Source organism: Ictalurus furcatus, chromosome 19 (genome assembly GCF_023375685.1).
Source record: "Ictalurus furcatus strain D&B chromosome 19, Billie_1.0, whole genome shotgun sequence".
Lineage (NCBI taxonomy): Eukaryota > Metazoa > Chordata > Actinopteri > Siluriformes > Ictaluridae > Ictalurus > Ictalurus furcatus.
In genome coordinates this window covers 19,697,229-19,718,676 of record NC_071273.1, presented here as the reverse complement: position 1 = coordinate 19,718,676, position 21,448 = coordinate 19,697,229, and the positions used below count along the sequence as shown (strand labels likewise).

The following is a 21,448-nucleotide window of genomic DNA, read 5'->3' as shown; positions in this document are numbered from 1 at the left end:
GCTGCTTCGTATTTGGAAAAACTAGCGCAGCTGACGCACTGCGAGCTTACCCCAAAACATCAGAAGCGTGCTGGCAGCTTGCTTAAAAAACGATCCGTCATGCTTTCACGTGCTAGATCTGTACCGCATCGGCGAACCTAATGCGATATACGACAGCGGGTGAGATCAGAAAACAGGTCAAATCTGAACCAACGATTCAGGCAAGTGCACTATTTTTAGGAGCAAGCGCTCTCTCTCACAGGCACAGCAGACATAATGCACACAAGCTGTTGATGTGCACATACTCGATCACCGTATAAGTAAATGCTAAAATTGTACAAAGAATTAGACTGATTGGTTTATCAATATTTGGTTTATCTAGCTCCATCTATCTCTGAATTGGCTACATCACTCTCTCCTCTCCACTAATAGCTGGTGTTTGGTGGGTGTTCTGACACACTATGCACTATGGCTGGTGGATGCTACACTTTAGTGGTGGTTGAGAAGACCCCCCCCCCCACCCCCGATACTATGTAAAGCGCTTTGAGTGTCTAGAAAAGCGCTTTATAAATGTACGGAATTATTATTATTATTATTATTATTATTGTTAAACCCAGATTGTTCTTCCTTAGACTTAGACGTCATGTAAAAGAACGAGAGCGAGAGAGAGATAAAAAGAGAGCGAGAGTCTACTAGCCAGTAGCAAGGGTGCCTGATGACCTTATGTTTCCATGACGATAAACTCAGGGTCATATTCAAGTTCTGGAGTTATTCTTCATTTCTTATAGAACTTATAGTCAATAATGAGCAGAGAGAAATTCCAGCACTGTATAGAGCTTTTACACCAGGCGGTGCGGCACAGTAACGAATCCACGCTCCTGCATAGTTGTCATTGTTTTCTTTGTCAAGTGAGCCGAAGCATAACTAATGACCGGTGCTGTATTTGGACATTCCTGACCAGGCACCATGTGCATCAGACAGTGACATGTGCGTGGAGCGAGAAATCGTGCAGACTAGAGGTGTTGGGTTGAAATTTACACAGTATTATAACCTAGTGTAAAAAAAAGTATTAATCGATTTTTATTTATTTATTTTTTTTAAAAACACACACCTGGCCACTCCTGACTCCCGGCCACAAACGGCTGTGGCATTGTCGCGAATCAAACTTGCAATCTCCAGACTATAGGGCAAATGCGCTTCTGTTAAGCCACATGGGACGCCCTTTTAAGAAAACGTAACAATAAATAAATAAACTCTTGAGAAGTACTTGAATTTCGACTGCACGGAATTGTTTTGCGCCGTCTTTCGCATTGATCTTTGTTGATAAATGAGACCTTTTAGCTATACTAAAGTTCGACACACACGAATCGACGAGAACTTTGGCTGAACGTGCACTGTGATGACCTCACATGTCACATGACGTCTTGGCCCGCAAAAAAAAAAACAAAAAAAAAACGGAAGTTCCTCGGAATATTGCGGCGTTTCCTTGAGATCGCGTTAATTGATCTGGACTGGGATGTGCTCACTACATAGGGTGTAGAACCAAGATGGTGCACTATATGGCTTAAAGCAGTGGGGGCCACCAGGGAGAGCCCGGGGGGGCCTCAACAATTTGGTGTGGAAAATAAATTCTCACTCTCAGACAACCACACACACGCACAATCAATTCCTAATGTAATGTAATGTAAAGATGTAAGAGGTAATTATTAATTAAAAAAAGGGGGACATAACCAGAAGTCTGTATTTTTAATGTGTTTTAAAGACATCTTGCAAAAGGAGGACCTCAGTCAAATGTTAATGCCATTTGGGGGGGGCTTGCCCTGGAAAAGTTTGGGAACCCCTGGCTTACAGAACCTACAATCCAGTAACAGACTGCATTTTGTTTAGAATTCAAACATTGTGTAACAAAGCCTGCACACAAAATCCTATCTATTTAAAATATACTAAAATTAAAGTATTGGAGTTGCTTGCCACCTTGACAGTAAAGTCCTTGTATACTTGTACTTGAAAAGACCCTGATTCGGATTTATAATCTGTGTATTACAGAAAGCAGTGGGAGTGGGGGCTATCTGCTTTGCGTCATGCTACATGAATTTTTCCAATAAGTTCCAAGAAGCACATTTTTGGAATTTGAGTTATACGCTTGTGCTGAAGCGGGTGTACTGGTGGAAGCAAGCCCCTGACAGGTATTCTGAGCAGCTTAGTGTGTGATGATGGTGTTTGTGTGTGTGTGTGTGTATGTGTGTGAGAGAGAGAGAGAGTCTGTGAGTGCTGTAGAATGCTGACACAGCGTCTTTCAGTGTTTTAACCCCGAGAGTTCTCATTAGAAAAGGACGAGTCACGAAGTTTGCACTGTCCATCAGCCACAGATGTTGCACAGCTTTCCATTTACAGGTAGAAGTGCATCAGTGAAAGACAGCTAATTTGTTAACTCTCTCTCACACACACACACACACACACACACACACACACACACACACACACAGAGCCAGGTGTTCCAGTCATGATTAGACACTACACGCTTCCTTTTTGGACATGAATATTCAGACATAATCAAAAGACAAAAATAATGTAAATCTGAGCCTTAAATCCCAGCACAGCAGATGCGCCGTCATTTGTTATTTCTGAAACACCTTATGCCTGTCTAACAAGTGTCTGCCTCCTACCCACTCGCCCTCACGCATGTCAACAACAACAGGAGCAGGTTCGGCTGTATGTATGTTTGAGGAGGACTAATTACACACGCTCTGAGCTGAAGGTGCCTAAATCTGCCACTGCTGCACAACACACACTAAAGAAACATCTGCCTGCCGGTTTACCGCGCACACAAACACACACACACGCACACATAAAACCCCATTTAACTTTAATACATATTTACTTGCCTTTCCAGACTTTGCCTATCAGTTACCCTACAATTATCACGTATAGCTGTCATTACAGCGTCATAAATCAGCACTGAAACGATTTAGTGATGAAATGAAGATCATAAATAACTCAACATGTCCGTGATGGATGATTTTAGATGGTTTAAAAGCATATCTTCCATCTGCTTGGTGGAACGCGTGCACGCATACACACACAAACAGGTATTCAAGGGTATTTTCTTATTTTCTAAACTTATTTGTAAGCTGAACAGAGTTGGCTAGCTAAAACATGTCTACAGCTATGTGTCCATCCACATATTTTTATGCAAATTTTTACGCGATCGCATAAAACAAAAGTTGGATTGAAACACCAGATGCAAGTAAAATCTCCAAAATGCGCATCAAAAAATGTATGCACTCAATTAAGGTGGATCCTTTGTTTATTCGATAAGACGACATGCGCATAAACTACGATGGAAATACATTTACTGAATAAATTCCTCGATGCGCATCGGAGAAAAAAAAAAAAAGTCACGTGACTTTGCCTCAACAAATCATGTGATTGGATAGTTGGTTCAGAAAAGTAAAAATGGTGGACAGCGAGATGCGCAGGTTTCCCCGGAAGTGACGATTTTGTTCTTTTGAACACTTGGGGTGAAAACCGTGCTTTATTCGCAAATGTTTTATAACGCTATTCCAAATTTTCACACGAGTTAAATTCTAATTATAGGCAACTCCTTTTCTAACAAATTTAGTTAGAAAATATTAACAAACTAGTAGCTTGTAGGATCTCCATCTTGATACATATCTGTTGAGAACACGTCATCTGTTCATTCCAATTCATATTTCGGGTACATATCTACTACATACTCAGTAGACGTAGTAATATTGTTGAAAGAACAATCCTCTTTGTTCCGGTGCAGGATATGCTTCACGCCAGTCAAAGTCATAAGCATTCGTGGTATGAAAATACATCCAAAATTTAGATTGGAAACTATTTTTAATCCGATCCAATGAGGCCTGTACTGGCTGGGGCATGGACTTTAAGAGAGGACAGAAGGAGACAACATAATTTATTTAACTCTAATACACCATTAATATGCAGTACCCTTGAGCAGTCGTGGTAATTTTCCATCTTATTGAAAAAACTGACTAAAAACACTACGGCTTTCCTCTCTTCAATATTCGGTAATGTGGCACTTGCTAATTTTAAATTTATTTGCTAGGAGCCAGTGTGGCTTGAAACCCTATGCTGCTGAAAGATCCCCTAATCATGACTCCTCTCTCTCTCTTGGGCAAACTCATGAAATTAGATTTGGTACAGCCTGAAATCTAATAAATAACATGAGAGACCTGGTAGATTTTCATGAACAGAAATACGTTTCTCTTTTGCCTGAAACTCAAGCAGAAGTATATTTCCAGCATTTTAATATCCGTTTATTCCCAAAAGTGCAAAAAAAAAAAAAAAAAGGAGAACACTGCATTTATAGATTTCATTCTGACTGAAGCAGGAGCACCGCAACCATTTTGACAGCCGGAATCAGATTACAAACTGAAATGTACCTTTTCGACAACTTGACCAAAGCACGACGTTCACTGCAGGAGGTAATCACAGAATGTTTTAGATGTCTTTAGGTAGGCTGCGTTTATTAAACTGGCTCCTTACCCAGCATGAACTTTGTAGGACGAAAGCCTAGGCAAGATTATAAACTTAATAAAAACATATCCACATATACATTGATCAGCCATAACATTAAAACCACCTGCCTAAATATTATGTAGGTCCCCCTTGTGCCACCAAAACAGCTCTGACCCATTGAGACATGGACTCCACAAGACCTCTGAAGGTGTGCTGTGGTATCTGGCACCAAGACATTAGCAGCAGATCCTTTAAGTCCTGTAAGTTGCGAGGTGGGGCCTCCATGGACCCGACTTGTTTGCCCAGCACATCCCACAGACGCTCAATTGGATTGAGATCTGCAGGAAGCCAAGTCAACACCTTGAATTCTCAGTCATATTCCTCAAACCATTCCTGAACAATTTTTGCAGTGTCGCAGGGCGCATTACCCTGCTGAAAGACGCCACTGCCTTTAGGGAACACTGCTGTCATGAAGGGGTGTACTTGGTCTGCAACAATGTAGAAGCAGTTGGTACGTGTCAAAGTAACATCCACATGAACGCCAGGACCCAAGGTTTCCCGGCAGAGCATTTCCCAGAGCATCACACCGCCTCCGCCGACTTGCCTTCTTCCCATAATGCATCCTGGTGCCATCTTTTCCGCAGGTAAGCGACGCACAAGCACATGATGTAAAAGAAAACGTGATTCATCAGACCAGGCCACCTTCTGACTGACTGTTCACTTCCTGCCTGATATATCCCGCCCCTTGACAGGTGGCACTGTAACGATAAAATCAATGTGACTTCACCTACCGGTGGTTTTAATGTTATGGCTGATCGGTGTGAAACGTAAGTTATAGGTAGAAAACCCCTTTTACTATTATTCAAACACACTGACATCGGCCCAGTTTTCCCTGACCATCATACTTATTTGTAGTTATGACCAGTAATTTTCGGTGAATATGTTAACGCACAGACCTCGTCCTGGAGGCCACCTGTCCTGCGTATTTCAATGTTTTCCTTGCTCCAAACACCCCTAATTCAACGAATCAATTAATTAACAGTCCTTCCTGAGTTAGAGTTGGTGTGTTAGAGCACGGAAAACACAAAGATGTGCAGGACAGCGTGTTAGGGGAATCATTCAAAATGCACACAATAACCCAAGGACTTGATGGCTAAATCGCTTTCATGCTTGACTTTTACATTTTTTTCTATACACCTACTGAAAAAGAAGAAGAAAAAAAAAAAGGGATCTCACAGGTGTGGAAATTGCACAGCTCGAAAGCACAAGTGCAATTAAAGCATGCTTATATGTGCAACACTGAATATTTATGATAAATCTCTAATGTTTGCTAGGTGAAGGTCTACTGTGCTTTTGAATAAATTGACTGTTGTTACAGGTACATAAACACAGATTTTCGCATAATGAGACATTCTACCCACTTCCCAATGACTAAATAATGACCTCTGCAACTCTAGCCGCCCACTCCCAGATGCGCGCACGCACACTCATCTCTCATTACTAATTAATCAGCTCTTGCAGTCTCACCAACGCTCCTGGGTGTTGCTGCACTTCCAGGTCGGAGTGTGAGGAGGTGTTCGAGCAGCGAGACGGTGTACTCGTCAGAGTCGGCTCGAGCAGAACTTTATGTAACCGGAGGAAAACATCTCGAGGGGGTCAGACCTTGGCGGCCTTACACAAGGCACCACAAAATTCGAGCTCTACTAAGTGGGTGTGTGTGTGTGCGGAGGTTGAGAAGCAACTTTAATGTAGTCCAATAGTTTATATTAACACACACTCAGCAAAATAAGAACCGTCCTCTCACATTCTTTTATTTCCAGCAAATTTCTTAACATGTGCAAATATGTGTATTAACAAAGATTCAACAGCTGAGACATACACTGAACAACTTCACAGACATTTGAGGAACAGAAATGGAATAACGAGTCCCTGAACAAATTGGGGGGGGTCAATATTAAAAGTCAGTCAGTACCAGTCAGTATCTGGTGGCCTCCAGCTGCTTTAAGTACTACAGCGCATCTCATCCTCATGGACTGCACCAGATATGTCAGTTCTTGCTGTGAGATGTTACTCCATTCTTCCACCAAGGAATTTGCAAGTTCTCGATCACGTCTGGGGAGACGCACGGTTACATGTCATTTTCCACTGCATGGACGATCCGCTGTCCTTCCTGTCTCTCTATAGCACTGTCTTAGGCATCTTACATTACAGACATTGCAGTTTATTGCTCTGGCCACATCTGCAGTCCTCATGCCTCCCTGCAGCAGGCCTATGGCATGTTCACGCAGGTGAGCAGGAACCCTAGGCATCTTTCTTCTGGTGTTTTTCAGAGTCAGTAGAAAGGTCTCTTTAGTGTTCTAAGTTATTGTAACTGTGACCTTAATTGCCTACCGCCTGTAAACTGTTCGTGCCTTAAGGACTGTTCCACAGGTACATGTTGTTATTCAACAGAAATATCAATAGATGTGATATTCTTCTGTGGAAAAAGTAAGTACACCCTTGGCCTCAGAAACTACTATTGCCCCCTTTGTCCACCAGGCTTGCTGGAACTTTTGACCACTCTTCCATGCAGTATTCTTTCAGCTGCAAGATGTTTGAAGGTTTTCTTGTATGTACTGCCTGTTTCAAATCGCCAACAACATTTCAATGGGATTCAAATACGGGTTTTGACTAGGCCATTCCATAACCCTCCATTTCTTCTTCTTGAGCCATTACTTGGTGGATTTGCTAGAGTGCTTAGGATCATTATCCTGTTGAAAGGTCCACTTTCAGTTCAACTTCAACTTTCGGATAGATGGCTTCACGTTATCTTCAAGAACTCTTTGATATGATAAAGAATTCATAATTGCAATGAATGCAAGCTGGCCAGTCCCTGAGGCAGGGAAGCAACCTCAAACCATAACATTTCCACCACCGTGCTTCACAGTTGGTATGAGGTGCTTCTCCTGAAAAGCTGTCTTTGGTCAGCGCCAAACATGTCTGCTGTTACTGTGGCCAAACAACTCTATCTTTGATTCGTCTGTCCAGGGCACATTATTCCAAAAGGCCTGGTCTTCGTCTATATGCTCATTGGCAAACTGTAGTCTTGCAAACTCAAATTTGTGCAATCTCTTTCTGATTGAAGGGGCACACACTTTGACACCAACAGTTGTAAGACTTACTAGAAGATCCTGTGATAAAATTGTGGGGTTCTTGGAGACTTCTTATAGAGTGTATCAACTTTAGTACTAGGCACTGTTTCAAAGAGGATCAAATGTTTGCTTGTCCAAATATGTAATAAATAAATAAATACAAAATTTCTATGGGGTGGGGTGTACATGACTATAGTATATAAAACTAAGCCAGAAAAAAACCCAAAGCAGTCTGGTTTTCTTCAGTGGTAATCTCTTTACAACAGCAGTGTTGATTCATTTTCTTTATACAACAGTTACTTCACGTCCACTAATTTGATTGGACGAGCCGCATTCCAAGAGAGCTTATATTTAGTACAACCACACTGGGATGTTTCACTGTGTGCATCACTGCTTATGTGTGTTCGCTTCATAAACTTCTTTCATGGGCATTAAATGCAACTATAACAAATTAAAGTAAAGAGCCTTTCACACGGATTAAGTGACGCGAACGTACGACGTGATGACGCACTTGAATCGAAACAATAGATCCCTATGGAGCTGTTCACACCAGGCATGCTCATTTGCGGTGCAACAAAGCGACAATTTTTTTTCATCCAGTGTGTAGATTCCCCCCGCACCACTGTCCCACGATGAAACGGGCCGTCCAATTAGATTTGAGCTTTAGATCACATGCCCGGAGACGCTGCTGTTGCACAAAAGGGCGAGATTGGTGGCGCTGTAGCACAGAAATCGGTTTTGAAAACCGGTGTAAACGCCAAAGAAGAGTATTCCGGAAGAGAGAAGAGAACAGATGTTGAGTTCTTGTAATCATTGGTGTCTGAGAACAAAGCACTTTTTGATAAAAGTCACAGCGACTACAAAAACATCTCTTCTGTGCTTTTTAACAGTCAGTGTGCCTTATGGTGGTATGCGCCAACGTTTAAGTGGTGATTCTTCTTCTCGGTGGTTAAAGACGATAGGCCGATCAGCCGAACAGAGGGCTGCGCCACCTAGTGTGCAGGCGTAAAATGCATTCTCGGTCAGCGCCACCTACCGTGCAGGTGTGAATTAGCTGGATGTGATCAATCGTTTCGTGTTCGGTGTGAAAGCACCGTTTGTCTGCGATTCGCTTTATCGCGTTCAGTGTGAAAGGACCTTAAGACTACGGCTATGATGGTGGCAGATTTTTACAACCTTAGTGTGGTGGGGAAAAAAGCTGGAGATTAAATACTGGCTGGAAAAAAAGAAAAAGCAGGAGTCCTAAAAAAGAAATTCCCTAGAGGCACGTAGAATAAAATCCTTCCATAAAAACATAACTATCATTTTTATGGCTTCATTATTAATATTTCAACACACACTATTCTACTGTACTGATAATGAAGGAACATCAAAAACCTAACAAGCATTAAATGTCATGTCGGGGTAGTGTTTGGTCCTGTTTTAATAACCGAGCCCAAAATTAATGCCGTCCCTCTGTCCTGGGAGGTGTTAAAAAAGTGATGAGGGAGACACAAGTTCTTGCATGAGATCATAAAAAAAAAAGCATTTTTGGCAGCAGCTGTGCAACATCTGTCTCAGCAGATTCTCAAAACTTGCTGAAGATTACAACTGAGGATTTTGCACATGGGCTATATAATTAACAAGTTGAAATTGTGAATGAAAAACTGCATTATAAACTAAAGATTATCCTCCAGAGCTCAGAATAGAAATGCCGCTGTCAGGTTTACGAGCTTTTATATATAGCTGGAAGCATATAGCATGAGGCTGCACCTCACACTGTTGCTAAATATGCTATAAATAATGCAGATGGCCGAGTGCTTTTTAATAAAGGAATTAATAAAATATATTAATATAAAACAACATTTTCATCCAATGTTAAATAAAAAAATGCAAAAGCCTTGAAGATGGTTGTAACAGATTTGAATATTAGATCTATAAACACATTTTTGGCTGCCAAGATATAACGTTTCATTTGGTTGCTTATGATGTTTACATTTTTTTTTTCTTTATTAGGAATATTCGTAAACTGATTTTACATCTTAACTGAACAGAATAAGCAAAATATGCGGCAAATACAGTAGAAAGTTAAAAATTTATATAGGCTGACCTATGATTGCAGTAGAGATAACCATGGACAGCTATTTTTTCTTTTTTTTTAACAGAGAAAAGATCTCAATTCTTCTTCCTCCCTCGTCTAGGGTTGGAACTCTGCCTTCTTCCACACTTGTTCTCGTTCTACATGTGAGACGCCCACATTGAAGCGCGTAAACACGTCATCGACTATTTCGTCAATATCGCGGGAAGAAAAATTCTCATCATGGGGAGGATTTGTACCGGTATGTCATGGATGATACGATATGGCACAGCCCTAATGTGGAATGTTTGTTCATTTCTGTTATTACTTACGTTACAGAACCTATAGTCTTGAAGTTAAACAGACAAAATAATACAGCCTGTCACGTTACCGAGAAACCAGGAAGTCACCGCTTTACCTCTGACTGTTACAAAGTACTGACACTGGAGACTCCTTCCAAAAATAGGCAATAAACGTCTCCTGACAGAAAACTCGACCAGATCAACAATTACAAAATAAAAAATCTGTTTATGCAGCGTTCACACCATACAAGGCCCTGTGCAAGCTGTTACTATAGAAACGCTAAAGTATTATAATAAAAGCAATAATATAAGCCGTGCATTCCTCAGAGCTGCAGTTACAGAAAATTAACCAGCACCTTCTGACCAATCAGAATAGAGTTGTGTGTGCATCAGGACTAAAAAGATTTCTCGTAAACTTTCACATTTCCAACTGAGATGCTTTAAAACTTATGTTTGCTATTTCTTTGCATCACCTTTAAATATAAATGGTATTTTTTGTATGCTTTGGCTCTCAGTGGAAACTGCTTTACAGGGCGTTTTGCCTATTAAATACATCATCTAACAGGAATGCAGTGGTTTTATGGTCAAGGGCACTTACACAGCTGGAACAGTCCAGATTTTAATGCGCTTTAATCGCTCTTCCTCCCCCTCCTCCTCCAGCAAGCATATTTCCTGCATTGCACGATTGGCAAGTTTAAAAAGTGGAAAGCTGCCGTATTACTACTTACAGTTATCGCTTGACTTCGTTAAGCCGGGATCCGCTTAAGTGTCTCTCAAATACAGCTGATTGCCTACAGTCTGTTCCCACAGTGTGCTCGACAATTAACCCACGGATCACTCTTTTCACGTTTAACTTAAAGTAAGACATAAAAGCTTCATGAACAGCTGCGAGTACCGAACATCTGCATCCACGTGGTTATGCGAGAGTTTCTAACCCACAAATAACCCACTCTAATGTAAAAAAAAAAAAAAATGAATGGTTAAACGGGGGTTATTTTGGAAAACGTCATAAACAACACGAGATTTCACGTACAGAATATGCAATCAAACCCATGTGCTCGTTTTACTGTAAGACAGTCTTGGTAGAAGAAAGCCCTTTCAGATACACACCATTTTGTCCCATGTGGCTCATTGGGCAGGTGAGAACACGTTCTCAGACCTCAGACTCGGTGTAGTGCTCACTCTACACGACATTTACACCTTCCGATCTTTTGTTTTGTGGATGTAGGGGTGTTCACATTGCACGAGCAATCGCAGACGATGTGCACTCACTACATGATCTTTCTCCTGGAGAGAGCCATGCTGAAGCACACTTAATCCCCAAATCCTGCTTTCTCATGAAAATAAATGCAAGAGTTGTCCATCATGCAGCTTTGTGACTATGGCTGTGGTGGTTGTTCATGCACTGTTTTGTATGGAGAAAAAAAAAACAGAAATAAGAGAACAATGTGGAGAAATAATTGATTGGGGTGACACGCAGCAAGCACCATCTGTTCTGCAAAGAGAACTGGAGGTACAGGGCGAAGACACACAGCTATCTTTATACTTTATTCAGTCAGGAATCGTGTTGTGTTTAACAACAAATTAACATGATTTGACGTAGGGCTGCACGATTATGGATAAATGATAAATCCTGTTTATTTTGATCAATATTGAGATCTCGATTATTTGTCACGATTATTCATCGATTTTAGGGACAACGTATTTTTACTGCACTTTCACATTTAAATAAACAGACCGCTGCTTTCACCTCCATTTTGTGCTACATTCCTGATAATGTACAAATCTTTGCGTTAAATTAGACTGATCCTTAAAGTGCTTCATCTCGTAGAAGCAAAATATAAATAAAATTGTACCCAAAATATAGGATAAGTAAAAATAAAAATGGTAAATGGTCTGCACTTATATAGCGCTTTTATCCAAAGCGCTTTACACTGTGTCTCATTCACCCATTCACACACACACTCACACACACACCAAAGGTAGCAGAGCTGTCATACAAGGCGTTAACTTGCCATCGGGAGCAACTTGGGGTTCAGTGTCTTACCCAGGGACACTTCGGTATGTGGAGTCACATGGGCCGGGAATCGAACCGCCAACCCTACGATTAGTGAACAACCCGCTCTACCACCTGAGCCACAGCCGCCCTTAACTAAATGAAAATATGCGATCCAATATAACAATATGCAACCAAATGATATGCAGAAAAGGCAATAACAGTGTTTACAGGAGGAGAGACGCAGACAAATCACCCAACAGAGCGGTGACGCAGGGACGACGTCATTGTGTCCCGGAACCCGGAAGTTATCATCACACCGGTTCCCTCGACAAAAACCCAATAGGATTTTCACATAGGCTTTTGGATTATCCCAAAAAATAATCTCTGTGATCAACAAAAGTTTACAACGCTAACACGTTTTGTCCATCAAGATCATTTTCACGAATGAACACAACTTTTATGAAGTTTGAAGAATAAATTCAATCTCCAGAGATAAACAGTTAACCGTACACTATAAACGAATTACACCACGATCGCTCGACGTCAACGTCACCGTCACCAAGCTTCCCACAACTTTCCCAAACTTGATTATCCATAACATGGATTTATTCTGTGGATGAATCTTCATCCACGTTTATTTCTCTGGGAATTGTGCACAGCACACCTGAACCAGTTTATCTGCAAAGACTTTTCCTGTTCGGCGTGATGACGTTTAATGTCCCCGACAACCTCTGTAATCCCGTTTAGCAACATGTTCGTGTCATGATTTCCCCTCGCGCAAGCGCTGGAGCGCCACGCAAAGCTGGCAGATCGAGCGCTAAAACGCTAACTCGCTTTTGGGTTTTGGCGTTACAAAATGATGTCATCCCTGCGCCGCTCTATGGTGACTGGCTGTAAGTTTAGGAAGCGCTTGCTTTCATCTGCAGCGGAGTTTACTATGAGCGGAGGACGAACTTTAAACGTCAATATCGCAGTCGATCATGTTCATGTAATCGTGGGCGGTCAAAATCATAATCGAGATCGATATTCGATTAATTGTGCAGCCCTAATTTGACATGCCATATCATTTCTTATAGAAGCATTCTATAACACAATGAGCTTATGTCTTGTCCTTGCACTCCCCCATTTTGATTTCCTCTTGCCGTTTCTCATCCAGATGTTGGAGAGGTTTTCACACTGCAAGATTCATTGCTGAGAATATCAAGCGAGTTTGTCTCGATCTGTTTCCAATTGAACTCTAGCGCGGTTCGATTCCAATAAGAAAAAGTGATTTGACCCCGAACTGACCCAACAGCAGGAAGCCAAACAAACATGCCGAGTATTGTTTTTTCCACACTGCCAGGCACAATTAACCTGTGTTGTGCAAACCGAGCCTTAATTTATTTGTTTTTGTGCAGCTGCATATTCATATCCACAAGAGATGATCGATTATATTGATCTAAAAAGTCTTCACGTGCTCAGGTGTGTGTGTGCGCTGTGAGGGAAATTATTCATTTTTACTTTGTAATAATTCTGTTTCTGTTCATGTTCATCTGAGGATAACGCCTAAGAAGGCCATGTCATGTCACTGAGATCAGTACAGAATGTTTATCTGCTTACAGAGACACAAACATGTGTCTGTTCAAGGTTCTGTTCAAGGTTCGTCTGCACATCTTCTGAGACCCTACAACAAAGCCTGTTTGAACTGCCTCAAACTGCTTCTTATCAGTACACAGAAGTGTGTCATGCTCTGCGTTTCATGTCTATATAGTAGTGGTTCAGCACAAGCCCTTCAGAGTGCTCTCATTACTCTATCTTGCTTTATTCTATCCTGTATTAACCATCTTTCTGTAATAAAACTTTTTTACCTTCAGAGGACGAGTCTGCAAGTGTTGTCTAAATTCCACGACAATTTGGCGTCCCTGGGTGGGCTGCGCGAGTCTTTTCAGCTTTTCTGGACAACAAGTAAACCGGAGGACGCACGTGAAAAAGTCTGTGTTGACGTGAAGGCGATTTTCCTTTTTGTGCAGAGCGAAAGACCGATGCAGCCTTACCACTGACCGGTAGAAATCATCAAGAATTTAGAATTAGAATTTTATGAAGTCATTGTGTATGCTGTCTTTGTGGAAGGGAGTCAAGAATTGGAATTTTATGAAGTCATTGTTTATTGCTCTGTGTAGAAGAGTCAATGATATAAGAAATGCGTGTATTACATTGAGAGAAGTATTACATGGAGCGATTTCTTATAAGAAGTTCCAGGAACTTCGCCTCTGCAACGGCAGAGATATTGGTGTTTCATAGATCACAGCTTCAAAACTAAGATATATACCGACAGGTGTGTATATATATACATACATACATACATACATACATATACATATATACATATATATATAGAGAGAGAGAGAGAGAGAGAGAGAGAGAGCGAGCGAGAAAGAAAATAACGGTAAAAATATTTTACTCACACACAAAACAAAAAAACAGTATTCACTTTTGTTGCCAGCGGTTTAGACATTAATGGCTGTGTGTTGAGTTATTTTGAGGGGACAGCAAATTTACACTGTTACACAAGCTGTACACTCACTAGTTTACATTGTAGCAAAGTGTCATTTCTTCAGTGTTGTCACATGAAAAGATATAATCAAATATTTACAAAAATGTGAGGGGTGTACTCACATTCGTGAGATACTATATATAGTAGTGGTTCAGCACAAGCACTTCAGAGCGCTCTCATTATTCTATCCTGTATTAACCATCTTTCTGTAATAAACCCTTTTGACCTTCAGAGGACGAAGCTGCGAGTGTTGCCTAATTTCCATGACAGTGCGCATGACAGAAAAATATCCAACAAACTAGACACAACAAAATCATCTGGTTTAATCACCAGTTAGAACGGCAAATGTTGTTTTTATGAAGTACAGCACTACCGTATTACACATCTACAACAACTAAACGTTTACTCCGATAAAGACACAATAAAGTGCATCACTCCCAGGTGCACTGTAATCTCCTACAGCAGTGCGCACACACACACACACACACACACACACACACACACACAATTAGAAAGGGAGCAAAATGTCTATTTGACCAGTTTTCCCTTTCTCTGACTTTGATCTCTTCCGTATCTAAGAACAAATCTCCTCAACTGTTGCCGAGTGTGCGCGAGATGAGATTAACTGGGTAGTTAAACACACTCATGAGTTTTTTAACACCTACACATATGCGCACACACACCACAGCGCTTTGAAGGCATTCTCGTGGGAATGAAGCACTTACATTAGTAATGTGGTTTTATAACACTGTCAACACACATCATCTATCCTCCAGAATGTAGGGGCTCGCATGCACGCACGCACACATATACACACACACACGGTATAGTTTTAGCGTAAACACTAAGTTATTTAATGTTCCACATGTATTATGTAAGGAATAAAACACTTGCATGAATGCTGTATCAGGAAAATCATCAAGGATGAGATGAAGTTACTGTTACCACTCTGAAGCGGATTATTTTCCAATAACGGCATGTCCCGAAGTGTTTTATTCCTTCGATACCGCCGCAATTTGCCAACAATTGCCTTTTTAAATATGTTTTAACGAAAAGCACAACATACTGTTTTTAGTTTATATTCACATTTAATGTTGTGAAACAAAATATTAGTCAACTAAATGATGAGACCTTTTAGCTCTACTCATGTTCGATGCAGGTGAATTGAAGGGGGCTTTGGCTGAACGCGCGTTGTGATGACGCTACATGACGCGTATTCGCCCGAATCTGCTGTAATTTTTTTAAAAATTACAGGCTCCTCGTGGAATTTCTTTGATTTTGCGTTCATTTCTGCAATCGCAAAATCCTGGACAGACTGGCTAGAGCTTTTATAACAACCAGGCCAGATAGTTATGACTGCAACAACAGGAGCAGATTGATGTAAGGAACAGATGCAAGTTAAGGCTCTACTATGGCACAGTCAACACTGTCCAGAAGCGCCGCCGACTTCTCTGGGCTCGGTCTCATCTGAGATGGACAAGAGCACAGTGGAATCATGTTTGGTGGCCTGATGAGTCAACATTTCAAATAGTTTTTGGACAAAACAGCCGTCGTGTTCTCCGGGCCAAAGAGGAAAAGGACCATCCAAGCTGTTATCAGCGTCAGGTCCAAAACCCAGCGTCTGTCACGGTATGGGGATGTGTCCGTGCTAGGGATGTCACGACACCAGAAATCTAGTAGTCGGTACCGATACCACCAAAAGTACACGATACTCGATACCAAAGTCGATACCACGGTGTGGTATAAAAATAAAATAAAAAATATATAATTAAAAACTCTCCTGGAGGACATCCGCCTCTGGCTGATACTGGCAAAAAGAGAAAAAGAGAGAAAGAGAGAGAGAGAGAGAGAGAGAGAGAGAGAGAAAGAGAGAGGGATATTTTAGTTATCAAACCCTGTCTGACAATGAGTAGAGGCTACAGTGGAGGTGCACTCCTAAACACACGCACGCACACAGACAGGTGCACGCACGCACGCACGCACACCCCTTATACTCTGAATGCAAGCATTAGTTTAAATTCACTGATATGGTGGCAGGCCAAAAAGATTTATGAAAAGCATGAACATTTGAATAATTATTAGTGACATTACGCTACATTTAGCTGACAGGACACGGGCTGAATGGCGATGCATGGTGGCCCATTCGGAGGTAGTTTATAACGCTGCAATGTGTTAGCATCGTTAACAAATAACTGGCTATCGCAAACATTACATGGAGCATAACGTTAGCTGGTTTCACGGCCACAATGCAGCTGCCTCAAACAAACATAATATAAGACCGTCTTTCAGGTGCTTCGCCAAATTCCAGGTGTTTCCTCGCTTTGTTTGAAATGAACGATAGCATCGGTTGCACACCGGCTTCAGAGCATCAATTATATGTTCGATGTCATCCGCCTCAAATGCGAAGTATTTACATATTTGACTCTTACCATCTTTCCTCTCAACGAGTGGGGGCGGAGCTAAACTCGTCGCAGTCTTCTGTAGTTTTTCCCGTGTGCTTGTAGTTGTTGTTGTTCTTCTTCACCACTTGTGGACCGACTAAAACACTTGCACGTATTTGCTGCCCCCATCAGGTCCGGAAGAATTGCAACCCGGTACCTCCGTTAGAATAGGTTCCAATGCTACTCCAGAAAAACAAGTACCGTCACGTTTTAAGAATGTTGGTACCGAAGTATCGGTTCTCGTGACATCCCTAGTCAGTGCCCATGGCATGGGTAACTAGCACATCTGTGAGAGCATCATTAATGCAGAAAGACATGTACACATTTTGGAGCAAAATACGCTGCCATCCAGAGCAGGACAACGCCAAACCACATTCTGCCTGGATTACAAGCGCATGGTTGTGTAAGCAGAGAGTGCGGGTGCTAGCGTGGCCTGCCTGCAGTCCTGACCTGTCTCCCATTGAGAATGTGTGGCGCATTATGAAACGCAAAGTAAGGCAACGAATACCTATACAGCTGTAGAAATGCATAATGGATAAGTTATGGAAAATTCCGCTTGATAAACTTAACCAACTACTGTCTTCAGTGCCCAAACGCTTAGAAAAGGTGATGTTAAACAGTGGTAAAATGTTAACATTAACAGTCTGTTGATATTTGATAGAGTCCATGATGCCATGTATCCTAACAAAATGTCCAGGTCCTCTGGCAGAAAAACAGCCCCAAAACATTAAAGACCACCACCATATTTAACCGTGGGCATGAGGTACTTTCCCATATCACTACCTCTCTGTGTGCCAAAACCACCTCTGGTGTTTATTACCAAAAAACTCTATTTTGGTTTCATCTGATCATAGAACCCGATCCCATTTGAAGTTCCAGTAGTGTCTGGCAAATTGAAGACGCTGGAGTTTGTTTTTGGATGAGAGTAGAGGCTTTTTTCTTCAAACCCTTCCAAACAATTTGTGGTGATGTAGGTGACTTCGGATTGTAGTTTCGGAGACTTTCTGACCCCAAGACGCATCTAACATCTGCAATTCTCCAGCTGTGATCCTTGGAGATTTTTTGGCCACTCGAACCATCCTCTTCACAGTGCGTTGAGACAATATAGACACACGTCCGATTCCAGGTTGATTCATAACATTTCCAGTTGACTGGAGCTTCTTAATTATTGCCCTGATGGTGGAAATCGCATTTTCAATGCTTGTGCTTCATAGGTGAACAATTTTCTGTTCCTAGTCACTCAGGTGTACAATTTTTTTAAATATCAATGGGAATATACTTAGAATTTTTCTCATATGAATTCATAGGGGCGCCAATAATTGTTGCACACCTATATTTAAAAAAAAATTTTTTGCGATATTTTTTAACAAAAGATTCAACAATAAAGACAATTTTTCACAGCCTTCTTTGCTCTCATATTTACCAAGGGTGCCAATGTTAGTGGAGGGCAGTGTACGAGTCGCCCCTGAGTTTCAGCCAGTACTGACATTGGTGTGGGTTTTCAAAAGGAAGACAGGAGATTGGTCCTTAAATAGTTTTAATGGATCTGGTCACTTCTAAAAACATTTCCTCAAAAGGTCAAGAGGAAGGGTTTTACATGAGTGTGTAACGGTCCTTCTCTTTTATGGACTCTATGCTTTAGAGTAATGGACAGTTATGATTTGTGCCAAAAAAAATATGCTTGAAACTGAACTCATGACTCATGTGTCATTAACCTCCTTCCTACACACACACACACACACACACACACACACACACACACACAGTCACATCCTGATACAATCAGTGTTCCCGACTTAGACATGGTCTCCAGATTTAGTGACATTTTCGCCCACTGCAGCAACTTTGCCAAACAACAAATCTAGCGACTGTTTGAGCATCCATTAGAAAATGCCCTGCACTCAATATGGTTCACCAGCTCATACCACAGCTGCTTGATATTCGAGCTGAGAAAGCAGGTTTGCTCGACTCAGTATCAGTATGTAAAGCCTGACTTGAGTTGTCATAACCATTTACATTTAAAGCATTTGGCAGATGCCTTTATCCAGAGCAATTTACATAAAGGCTTTGAAGTCTCCATCAATAAATACATCCTGATACTGGTTCGCTACGTCAGGGACTAGGAGTACTGTCAGTATAAAAACCCTGTGGGGGAGCTAGTACAGTACGAAAAACACACAAGAATATTTATTAAATAAGTGCCAATTGAAGTACTCCATGAAGAGGTAGGCATTTAGTCATGCTTTGATGACAGACAGTGACTAAGCTGTTCAGACATCTAGGGGAGGTTCCTTCCTCCACCTATGCACCTGAACAGAGCCTTGATGCATGCCTTTGTTGTACCCTGATAGATGGACCAACAACCAACCAGCGATGACCGTCTTCCCCGACAACCAACCAGCGATGACCGTTTTCCCCGACAACCAACCAGCGATGACCGTTTTCTCCAACAACCAATCAGCGATGACTGTCTTCCCCAACAACCAACCAGCGATGACCGTTTTCCCCAACAACCAATCAGCGATGACTGTCTTCCCCAACAACCAAACAGTGATGACCGTTTTCCCAAACAGTCAGTCACTCCACAATTTTTCCCAACAACCAATCACTCATCTCAATTTTTTTCCAATAACCAATCACAATCATTCCCCACATCCCATCACTGATCATAGTTCCTTGTTTTCATCTTTGTTCTCCATTGAAATGACTGACTGAGATTCCTAAACCCAACTTACCTCTAGATTAGTAAAAAAAATAAAAATAAAAATGAGTTTTAGCTCTGACCAGCTCAATCACAAGGAAAGCAAAAGGTGTTGAGGGAAACAGAGTTCCTCAGTGTGTTGAACACTAAACATTATGAAACAGCTAAACATTTTACAGTTCAACTAGAAGGAAACCAGATGGACTTGAATGTTTCGGCTTTGGTGTACCAACTATACCGGACGTCTCTTTCAATCCTCCAGATGTACCCAAGATACGCAGGCGAGTGTGTGAACTCCTGCTGCCACTGCTTCGTCACACACACGTAAAGTCACACGTCAAGTATAAACCGGACCCCTCTGCTCCACCTCGGGCCAAATCACACCACCCCAGCATAGATTATTTTCCTCCAACACTCCTCTTTGTGTTTTATTCCTTATGTATCGCTGGAACCTGGCTGCGATCCCTTCAAACACATCCTGACTTTTTGTAAAGCTGCGTCAAGCACTCGAAGTTCACTCTTCTTACTAGACTGGTAAATCAGTGCTTTTGGTTTTTAGTCACTTACCTTACACATATTACCGACATGAGAAAACGTTCAAATTTTACAACAGTAAAATCTACATTTGAAATCTGAGCTAAATAAAATGTAAAAACGACTTGCGGTCGCACGAAATTCCTAACGTCCATTTTGGGGTCTTTTGCTCAAAAAGTTTGGGAAACTCTATTTTATTCATATTTTGTAAATGTCATTTTTTACTTTGTGGTGACCAAAGACTACTATTTCATTCTATAAGAAATAACTCATAATTTATTATTTTGTTTATTCGAAGACATTTTTCTATTCTAAGTGACTTCAGAATTTTTTTTCCTGTAACAAATTTTAATATGCAAATGATGCATAGTGATCTTTTTGAGCATGCATTACCTACTTTCCCCTCAAAAAAAAAACCTGGAAACACTGTTTCAGAGGTCTCCTTCAGTACACCCTAAAGAAATCAGTCAGTATCTGGATGCAATCTGAAACTTTTTTTAGTGCATCATCCATGAGGAACGCAGTGTTGGTGATCAGAAGCGCGTGGGCAGCTTGAACTTGGAAAACAAATCATACATTTCTACGTGCATTTGTATAAATGAGAAGTTTACTCCCTCTATATGATGTAGACAGATGCCTACACGTTTAATTGTTTATAAACATCCCAATGCAGCACAGACAAAATATGCGCGCGCGCGTTTTGCTTTAAACAACAACAAAATGCAACATGAAACAAACTTCGTGGATTTAAAGCACATCACTCACAGCTCACCTTATTGCAGTCCGTGAAAATAAAACAACCCCGGGCTTCTGTTTGCGAGGATAACTTGGTGAGTTAGTTTTTAACTCGTTGTCTCTTTGAGGTCTGATGTAACTCCGTGCCTCATGTCCTGTACGCGCGCGCACAAAAGAAAAGCTTGATTAGTCGATATTTAAAGCTGAAAACAAACTCTTGTAAACTTATAACGCTCAACTGGTGTCCATTTTTTTCGCTTATCGAACAAGAGCGGAAACAGAGGAGGCTGGAAAAGATGGAAAGAGGCGGTCACTATCCAAAGAAGGGAGGAGAGAAAGGAGAAATCCAGCCACATCCGGGCACTTCCGGTCGCGAGCGCCATCTGCCCCAAAACACGACATACAGTACAGAGCTTCCCACTTGCTAATGGCAAAGTTTTGGGCTAGTTAAGAGTTTGTGTGACTAAAAATTGACCCCAAAAGACGGAAAGTGAGAAGTTTAGACACAAATTTGAAGCAGAAGTGATTAAG

General features: G+C 41.3%; 1 protein-coding gene across 3 annotated transcripts in view; it reads right to left on the bottom strand.

Annotated features, from left to right (window-relative positions):
- The window catches only part of tspan9b (tetraspanin 9b), a 37,741-nt gene extending 16,522 nt beyond the window's left edge, over positions 1–21,219 (bottom strand). Inside the window, exon 1 of one of the 3 annotated variants that reach the window (XM_053650366.1) lies at positions 20,955–21,219. The gene's annotated coding sequence lies outside the window, so the exon portion shown is untranslated. Of the gene's footprint in view, positions 1–13,820; positions 14,015–20,954 lie in introns of those variants that run through there. The other 2 variants (XM_053650367.1, XM_053650364.1) reach the window with 2 other exon arrangements.
- Between the last annotated feature and the right edge of the window lie 229 nt (positions 21,220–21,448).